Source organism: Perognathus longimembris, chromosome 18 (assembly GCF_023159225.1).
Source record: "Perognathus longimembris pacificus isolate PPM17 chromosome 18, ASM2315922v1, whole genome shotgun sequence".
Classification (NCBI taxonomy): Eukaryota; Metazoa; Chordata; class Mammalia; order Rodentia; family Heteromyidae; genus Perognathus; species Perognathus longimembris.
This window is the reverse complement of record NC_063178.1, coordinates 51645034-51654026: the sequence shown is the minus strand read 5'-3', so window position 1 is coordinate 51654026 and position 8993 is coordinate 51645034. Positions and strand designations below refer to the sequence as shown.

At 37.7% G+C, this 8993-nt stretch overlaps 1 pseudogene; it reads right to left on the bottom strand.

Moving 5' to 3' along the window:
• Positions 1-3375: 3375 nt before the first annotated feature.
• Positions 3376-4322, bottom strand: LOC125367067 (annotated as a pseudogene).
• Positions 4323-8993: the final 4671 nt, after the last annotated feature.

The window sequence follows — 8993 nt, the reverse complement described above, 5'->3', positions numbered from 1 at the left end:
TCCTTGGTAGGACAATTTCTCTACTCCTGGGGAATCACCTAGAAGACACTCCATGGAATGGTGTGTGAATCAGGGCTGATTGTTAGGAATGAAGAGGCTCGTTTGAGTGTTGTGACTTGGATCCAGGCCTTCATTCATTGGTGATATTTACAATGAAGCAACAAAATAAAAGAAAGTCTTGAAGCCTGTGGCTGGTATCTCATGTTGGTAACTTTAGCTATTTCAGTGGATGACATAAGATAGCCAAAGTTTCTTATCTCCAGTCCATCCACAGGAATGCAGAGGTAGAGCTGAGGTTCAAGTGGAAGATCGCTAACTATCCTGAAGCACAAATCAGGCACTATGCCCAGACCTTGATTTCAGGCTCTAGGTCTGTGAAACACACACACACACACACACACACACGTGGGGGAAGACACTTTTTTTGGAGATAGAATCAGTCTATTTAGCCAGACCTGTACACCAGAATAGAACATTCTGATCTTGCTTCTCTATGGCAACTCCTTCCATGTGTGGTCAGCTCCATAGCAGAGAGAGTTAATGCCTGAAGATTCCCATATTTTCACACAAATGCCAGGTGCCCCAACATATTCTCTCATGGTGGTCTTGGAGAGCCCACATGGGTCCTCGGGGTGCCTAAAGTTTAACATTCATGTGACTTCCGGCCTTGGACCAGCCTGCTACCAATGACATGCCTAAGCCACTCACATTGCAGGGATTGAGAGAGAGAGGCCATCATTATGGGGACTGAGGCAGTATAGAGTGGGTGAAAACTCAATGTGTCTTGTATGGAATTTCTTACATGTTGCCTACTCATCAGGGGCATGCATGGATGTGTATTTGTGTTCTTGGTTAAGGATGGCCCTTCTATGAAGAGGTGAAGTCCTGAATTTAGTGAGGTGTAGGGTGACTATGCCCAAAAAATCTTCCATTCGGGGAGTTTCCAGTGTGGACGACAACCACTCTTCTTTCAAGTGGTCCACCTGATGGATCCACCCTGTGCTCCTATCCTGGTTTCTGTTTCTCATCCTGAATGTGTCCTGATCCTTGACATTAGACAGGATGTGTGTAGGAATTAACCTTATTAACCCACTCTTGTAGGTGTCTCAAATTTTCCCCAACCTCCTGTTGGATATGCAGCACCAGAGTAGGACTGGATTCTTGAGGAGTGGTGATGCCCACATGTCTGTGTGAATGGAGACTCCCTATGCCAAGGGATGGGTTGCTGTGTTCAGGTCTGCATACTAGACCACCTCTATACATACTTTATGGAGGGTCATTCCTCCACAATTTCCTGAAATGGTCAACCAGCTCTCTGTCTACTCTTGACTAAGCAAGTGGTTAAGTTAACGACATTTTCCCACAGCTGATCTGTCCATCCTAAGGCTTGAGTTTGGGAGTCGAAGGCCAGACCTCCCTAGGAAGTGCTGGCAATTCATTAAAGTATGTTTCTTCTATGAAAATATTAAGAAGAACTCTTATTAAGGTTATACAAAAATTGGTTATGTCCCCAAATTACAACATGTAAAACCATATTTCAGAAGGTCCTTGTGTCTAGGCTATAGCTTATGTTCCAGAATGGAGCTTATGATGAAGGTCATTGCTACGCCTTTAATAATATCAATGCACCTATGGAGAAATGTTGAATGAATACAGAAGGATCCCAGCCTAGTCTTTACATTGCAGAATTCTCTAATACTTTCCTTTCTTTGTCTGTATAATTTTCATATTCAGTTACAGCAAAGTATGTCAAATGGTCATCCCTTTAATTGAGACACATCATGGAGTATTTTCATCTTTCTTTACTTTTTGAAAAATGAAAATACCTACCCTTAAAGAAATTAGTGGTAATTTAACTCAAAAGAGTTAAATCATACCATATTATCAAATAAAATACAGAATACACATAAAATACAGAACTGAACTAACAGATATTATAAGTAAAATGGAGAATGAGATACTGAATTGTTAAAAATGCTCAGAAAAGTGCCATATATTTCAAAATGTAAACATATGGCTAATGTTATAAGAGGAAAAGTATTTAGTATCAAAGTAAAATAAAATGGAAAGAGAATCTAAATCCATATATTGAAGTTGATGTCTGATACTCAAGCCTTTGTTACAAGGGAAGAGAAGGGAAGGGAGAAGTGAAGGAAAGGAGAACCATTTGAAAGAAAAGCTATGAAATTTCAAACAAAGATATTTAATCTTAATATGGTACTACAGAGTGGATCTGTCAATCTCAATACTGCCTAGGATGGGTTCAAATTCATATTCAAGTGAACTGCTGCTAGGACTATAGTCACTTCCTAGAGCACTGACTATTTAATGCATTTTTAAAGTTGTGATATGCAATTTATTTCAATTTTCAAGCCCAAATAGTATATTGTTAATAATTTTTCATGTGAAAGAAAGATTAGTCTAAAAGTTTTGCATATAGATACACATCGAAATTTTATTCATAGGTGTCAAAACTTCCCTCAATTTAAACAGAGGTAAGTGTTATATTAGTTATAATGGTAAATTATTCTTGACATTATCCAATAACATATTTTAAATTTCACATATATCTAACATTCTAAATATACAGATGAAAAAAGCAGTAGTAGAGTGAAGAAATTAAGTCAAATAGACTGTGTTTTAAGTACACTTTTTGACTTTAGCATTATACAGATTGATATGGAGAAAAGTACAAGTAGAGTTCAACATGATCAAGATACTTTTTTTCATGGTAAACTTTATTGGGTACATCTAAATTGTATGAAGTATTTTTAATGATTCAATATTTGGTGTTTCCATGCTGGGAATTAATATTTTAAGATTCTTAACAAAAACTATCCATTCCTTTTTGAATACTGGTTGCCACACTAGCAAGTAAGGAATTCAAGATTTACAATAGGAACGAATATGGGTCCTTCTTGAAATCTAAAATGCACATGTACTCCTTCTGTACCTTCCAGTAAAGCTGCCTTTGACAATGAAAGGTGAAAAGTACATATATGCCCTTCAATAATAAATTGAATAATACTTTCAGAAATAACTAGAATGTGGGGCACATTTCACCTTTCTCAAAACAAACAAAACTGTCATATAGCAAAGAAAAAAGTTAATAAAAATAGAATTAAATGTAAGATAAATAGGATCTTATTCCATATTTGCCTTTTCATGGTTGGTAATAAGGAAGTCATCAAATCCTTATGCTCTTGTAGGGATCTGTTATTCACGATGAAGCATATAAGTTAGATATACTAAAAACACAGAAAAATAATACTAGCTACACTGGAAAAGAAAAGCCAACTAAACAACACATGCCATCAATTGTAGAGTCTCATGTTTCTCAATAAAATCTTTTCATAGATAAAGGGTAAAAAATGATTAAAATTTGTGACTGGTTGCCTCATTATTGCTTCTAAATATGTCTCCCCTTTGAATTTTTACCAGAACATTTTTCAATCCCACTTTGACATCCTTGTTCCTCAAACTATAAATCAAAGGATTAAGCATGGGCCCAACATTAGTGTAGAAAACAGAAGAAAAGATTCCCTGCTCCATAGATCCAGAAGAGTATTTAAGATGCATGAATTACATGAATTACGCAGATTAAAAAAAAAGCCATTATGTGAGAAGTACAGGTACTGAAGGCTTTTGCTCTTCCTTGAGTGGATTTAATTTGGAGAATGGTACTGATGTTAAAAACATAAGAAATAAGATGGTACAACTGGGGATTGTGATGTTAATGCCTACAACAATGATGACTACAATCTCATAGGTGCTGGTACAAGAAAGCACTAGTAGTGGTTGATGACCTTGACATTGCAAAAGGTCAGTCTAAGCATGCAGCCCGTGTGGACCATGGCTCCAGCAAACCCCATTGTGTAGGCAGCAAAAGACAGCCCGGAACAGACCTGTTGGGAGGCGGTTATCTTATACACTAATAGAATACATATGGCCACATAGCGATCATAGGACATCGAGGTCAACATGTAGCATTTAGATGTTACAAAAAAGATAAAGAAAAAGAGCTGAAATTTGTACCCAATGTAGGAAATGACATTCTTCTTTAAGACAAAATTCAACATTTTGGGAGTGAAAACAAAAGAGTAACAGAGATCAGTAAAGGAGAGGTTGAAGATGAAATAGTACATGGGAGTGCAAAGGTGAGAATTTAGAACAGTAAGAGTGATCAAGCCTAGATTACCCACTATGGTGACAATATAGATTATTAGAAATATGTAAAATAGGGGTAGTTGGAGTTCTGGCTGATCTGTTATTCCAGCAAGAATAAACTCAGTCAAGGAGTCATTTCCACCCAGTATTCTCATCATTGTAAATCTGAAATGACACAGTAATGTATTAAGAGGTTTCCAAAATCCCCGCCTTCAATCTCTCAATTATGGACAAGTGGTACAATTCAAGTATTTCCCTTTTTTGTTTATGATGTCTGAATGGTGAGTCTTATCCTACTTATCAACATTCCAATGACTCTATCGCTTTGTATTTTTACATGAGCTGACTGTGAAAAACCTTCATTCTTGTCCTCCCTAGAGATTAAGGAAGTGGTGTGGCTAAAGTAAAACTCTCCCTACTGATGTGCTGAGTCTGTGGAGATGTGGCTCTCAAAATGTCATCAATTCTGATCCTTATTCATGTTTTCACTACTCGATTCCCTTCAGATGATCAGAATAAAACAGGAAATTGCTGTAGAACAGCAAATCATACAGACATTCTTCCTAGAAAGGATTTCCTTAAATCAGTGATGTCTGTCCAAATGATAACAGGTATGGGGGAGAGATGTGGTAGCTTCATATTTATAATTAATCATAAACATCAATGTTTTTACTCACTTTTCTATGTGTTTTTCTTGCTAGATGGAAAATGAAGCAAGGTTGGTGAATGTTCTTTCAAAAATCTTCCATGGAGATGTGAAAGGAACACATGACGTCAGTACAGGTGATATTTGTACTGATGTTTCTGTACTTTTATGACATGCAAATTCTCTCTACATAAATCATATAAAGAAAAGAACAAATTTTCCCTCCACTGACACTCCCGTTTCCTTCATGTCACTTGGAGCTATTCTTCTTGGTCTTGCTACCCAACAAAAGATGAGGGCATGCACTGAGTTTAAGAGGAGATGCAGTGAGGCAGCAGAGCTCCATACTATTGATTATTATTATTCCAGAGACTAATTCTCATTTTTCATTCATTTCAATGTGCACAGTGACCAAAAGTAATGGAGATGATATTAACTCACCTGGCTACAACTCAAGTAAATCAGTACTCATCTCTCTTATGACTCTCACCTGCCTTTGTTCAGTAGGATGAACTGGCTTTGGAATTGTTCGTGCTGACCACATCCAGTTACAGAATCTTCCCAGTTGATTTGCTAAAATGTCATCATATAACATAACAATTACGGTGCCTGAGAATAACCAGGAAATAGAAATCCAACTTTGAATAATAGATCGGCCAACAGGAGAATAATAAAATTTCCAGACTTGCTGCCAGAGTTACAAAATCATCCATCATTGGAATTTGTTTAAGACTTCTAGTTCTTTTAGTCTTAATTAGAAAGTCCCCCAAAGAGCTCCTCTTAGTGTCTGTGTTTACCTCCTACTTTATGATAATAGCTGTGAACTTCCCAATAGGTATTTATAGTCTCCTGGGCATAAATGTTAGATGTCTGTGCTGTGACTGATAAAAATGAAAATAAAATAAGTCATTACAATTTCTGCTAATCATACAGATAACATTTTAGTAAAAGTTTGTCTCTAATTATGACAGAGCAAATTTTTTCATCCTTGTTAGTGGGTCCTTGCTTGGAAAAAAAACTGAATCTATTTTTATGGAAAAAACGTCAGGGGCACAGTTTAGTGGACCAAAATAGTGACTAGTCTCCTTAATGTTTTCATCAAGGCAAGCATTTCTTTTCCTTTATACTCTAACTAGAAAAAAAGTCTGAAGCACTTAGATTAGTGTACTTATAATTTATGAAAGACTAAGTGAATACAGTGTGTTTCCTATAGGGTATTCCCATACTTCTCTCCTGTGTCATTAGAAATAAATTCCATTGTCATTCTGGTTGCAGTTAGTGGTCTCAGTGGAATATATAAGAGGTAGCACACTGCTTCCCATACACATTACAATCTAATTTTTCAACCCCACATGGAAAGTGAAATCAGTGATCTACTTTTTACTTAGAAGGAGATCACAGCAGTTCTGACATGAACACTAAATTTCTTTCCTTTCTCAGAGACTGGGTCTTTGAAGACCAAACTTATCTTCATGAGCTTATGTTGAAGGCCTAGCAGGGAACAAAATATCTATTCAGGCTAGCATACTATCTCCTACAGAGTGTACATTATTATATGTGAGCATTATATGCTGACAGCAATGGCCTCTGATTACTATATGGACATCTGTAATCGATTTCTCTATAACAGTGCCATGTCCCCCAAACTGTGTTGCTTTTTTAGACTTGGTTCCTTCTTCATGGAATTTTCTAGTGCTATGGCCCCTACTGAGTGTGACCTTCTGTGAGGCAAACACCATCAAACACTACTTGTGTGACACCCTCCCTTCATTGGAGCTCTCTCTTGTGGTCTATGTGTCAATGAACTGGAGGTTTTCATTATGATTGGCATCAGAATCCTTGTACCCAGTGTCACAATCCTTATTTACTAAGGTTTCATCCTCTTCCACATCTTCCATATCAGCTCCTCTGAGGGCAGGTCCCAAAGCCTCAAAACCACTTCTGCTATATCAATGAATGATGTCTTTTTATATCAGTCATTTCCCTTGGACGAACCCTTTAATCTAAACTTGAGGATGACTAGTATTAAAGCTACCTTGAGGAATACTCTGAGCAGGAGAAAATATTGATCCTGAACAATGTCATTCTCTGCTAATAGATAAAAAGCAGGAAATTTTGGTATATTTGTCCAAGTATTCTATTTTTTGCAGTTTTTTAAAAAAAATATTGGGGCTGGGGATATGGCGTAGTGGCAAGAGTGCCTGCCTCATATACATGAGGCCTTGGTTCGATTCCCCAGCACCACATATACAGAAAATGGCCAAAAGTGGCGCTGTGGCTCAAGTGGCAGAGTGCTAGCCTTGAGCAAAAAGAAGCCAGGGACAGTGCTCAGGCCCAGAGTCCAAGCCCCAGGACTGGCCAAAAAAAAATATTCTCAAGATAATATACAGAGGGGTTATAGTTACATATGTAAGGTAGTGAGTACATTTCTTGTCAAACTGGTTACCTCCTCACTCATTTTTCTCCTACCTTCCTTCCTCCCCAATTCCCCATTCCTGAGGAAATAGAAAGACTTGGAAAAGATAGTAAGTGAACTGAGGCCAGATCCAAAGAAACACAGACTGCATGGTTTCCCTCATTGGTAAAAATTAGTCTAGTCCTAGCAAAAGATCACAATAGCTTCAATCTTTGAGAAACCGAGTGTCAAGAAGTTCCCCCCCCCCCCCCCCCCCCCGGGCAGGGGATATAGCCTAGTGGCAAGAGTGCCTGCCTCGGATACCCGAGGCCCTAGGTTCGATTCCCCAGCACCACATATACAGAAAACGGCCAGAAGCGGCGCTGTGGCTCAAGTGGCAGAGTGCTAGCCTTGAGCGGGAAGAAGCCAGGGACAGTGCTCAGGCCCTGAGTCCAAGGCCCAGGACTGGCCAAAAAAAAAAAAGAAGTCCCCCCCAACACACACAGACACACAGATACAGACACACACAAACACACACATACTGTGGTTGAAACTAAACCTGCTTGTACCCTCCTTGCAGCAAGTAGTTGTGTATAATTAAAGGCATAAGATGTTGAAGTGTCTCATCAGGTGGCAATTGTGACAAAAATGAAATTTGTTTATCTTTCATTGCTACTTTACAGTATAAGGAGTTATAACTGAAAACCACAGTCAATAGCTTAAAAATAACTTCCAGGGAGTGTGCAACATTAGGGTTAGGCTGCTCCTTTTTGAAACCAGAGGGATTGAAGTCTTGATTCTAGCACTAGTTTATTTTTCAGACACAGGAATAAATCTCCATGACAAACAAGCACCTAGATTTTTATTTTCTTTAAAGGAGAGTCGATTTCAAAGCCAAGAGTAATGTCTTACTTTTAACATAGCAGCACATTTAATATAGCTTTGACAGAAAAATCATATATGTGAGGATAAATCATAGTGTTTGTGTTAGTAATGTGGATCATACATTCTGAAATGAACCAAAAATTAAGCTAATTAACATTTCAATCAACTCTACAAACATATCTTCTATGTGTTTTTTTGATATGTGTGTATGTATAAGATTATTTTTAAAATGTATCCTGCTGGCAAATTTCAGTCAACTATTGAAGTATTTTTGACTATTGATAACAAATGTTCTATTATAAATACTAAGATTAAGCATTTTTCACAATTACATCTTTTTATCTTTTGGAATACAGCACCTGGGTTTTCATTCGCACTGACCATGGCACCCAGTATGCTACTCATTTCTTATTGCTAGCATAGAGATAGAGCAGCATTATTTAGTTTCCATTGTCTTGATTATTATGCTTAGCATGAATTCCTCGAATTGTGAGATATACCCCTAAGACCTTGAGATATAATAGCTTCTTTACACCTTTAGAAGTCCAAATATTCAAGGATATTGGTAGGAAAATATCTGAAACCCATCTAGAGAAGGTTTAGGTGTTGCATTAAATAATTTTTCTCTCAGTACAGTTTTTTTTTGCCAGTCCTGGGGCTTGAACTCAGGTTCTGAGCACTGTTCTTGGCTTCTTTTTGCTCAAGACTATCACTCTACCACTAAAGCCACAGCACCACTTCTGGCTTTTTCTATATATGTGGTGCTGAGGAATTGAATCCAGGGCTTCATGTACATGAGGCAAGCACTTTATCACTAGGCCATGTGCCCAGCCCCTCAGTACACTTATTTTACACCCTACTAGGTTTGTTTATTTTGTGTCTTGGAGCACTAACTAAAAC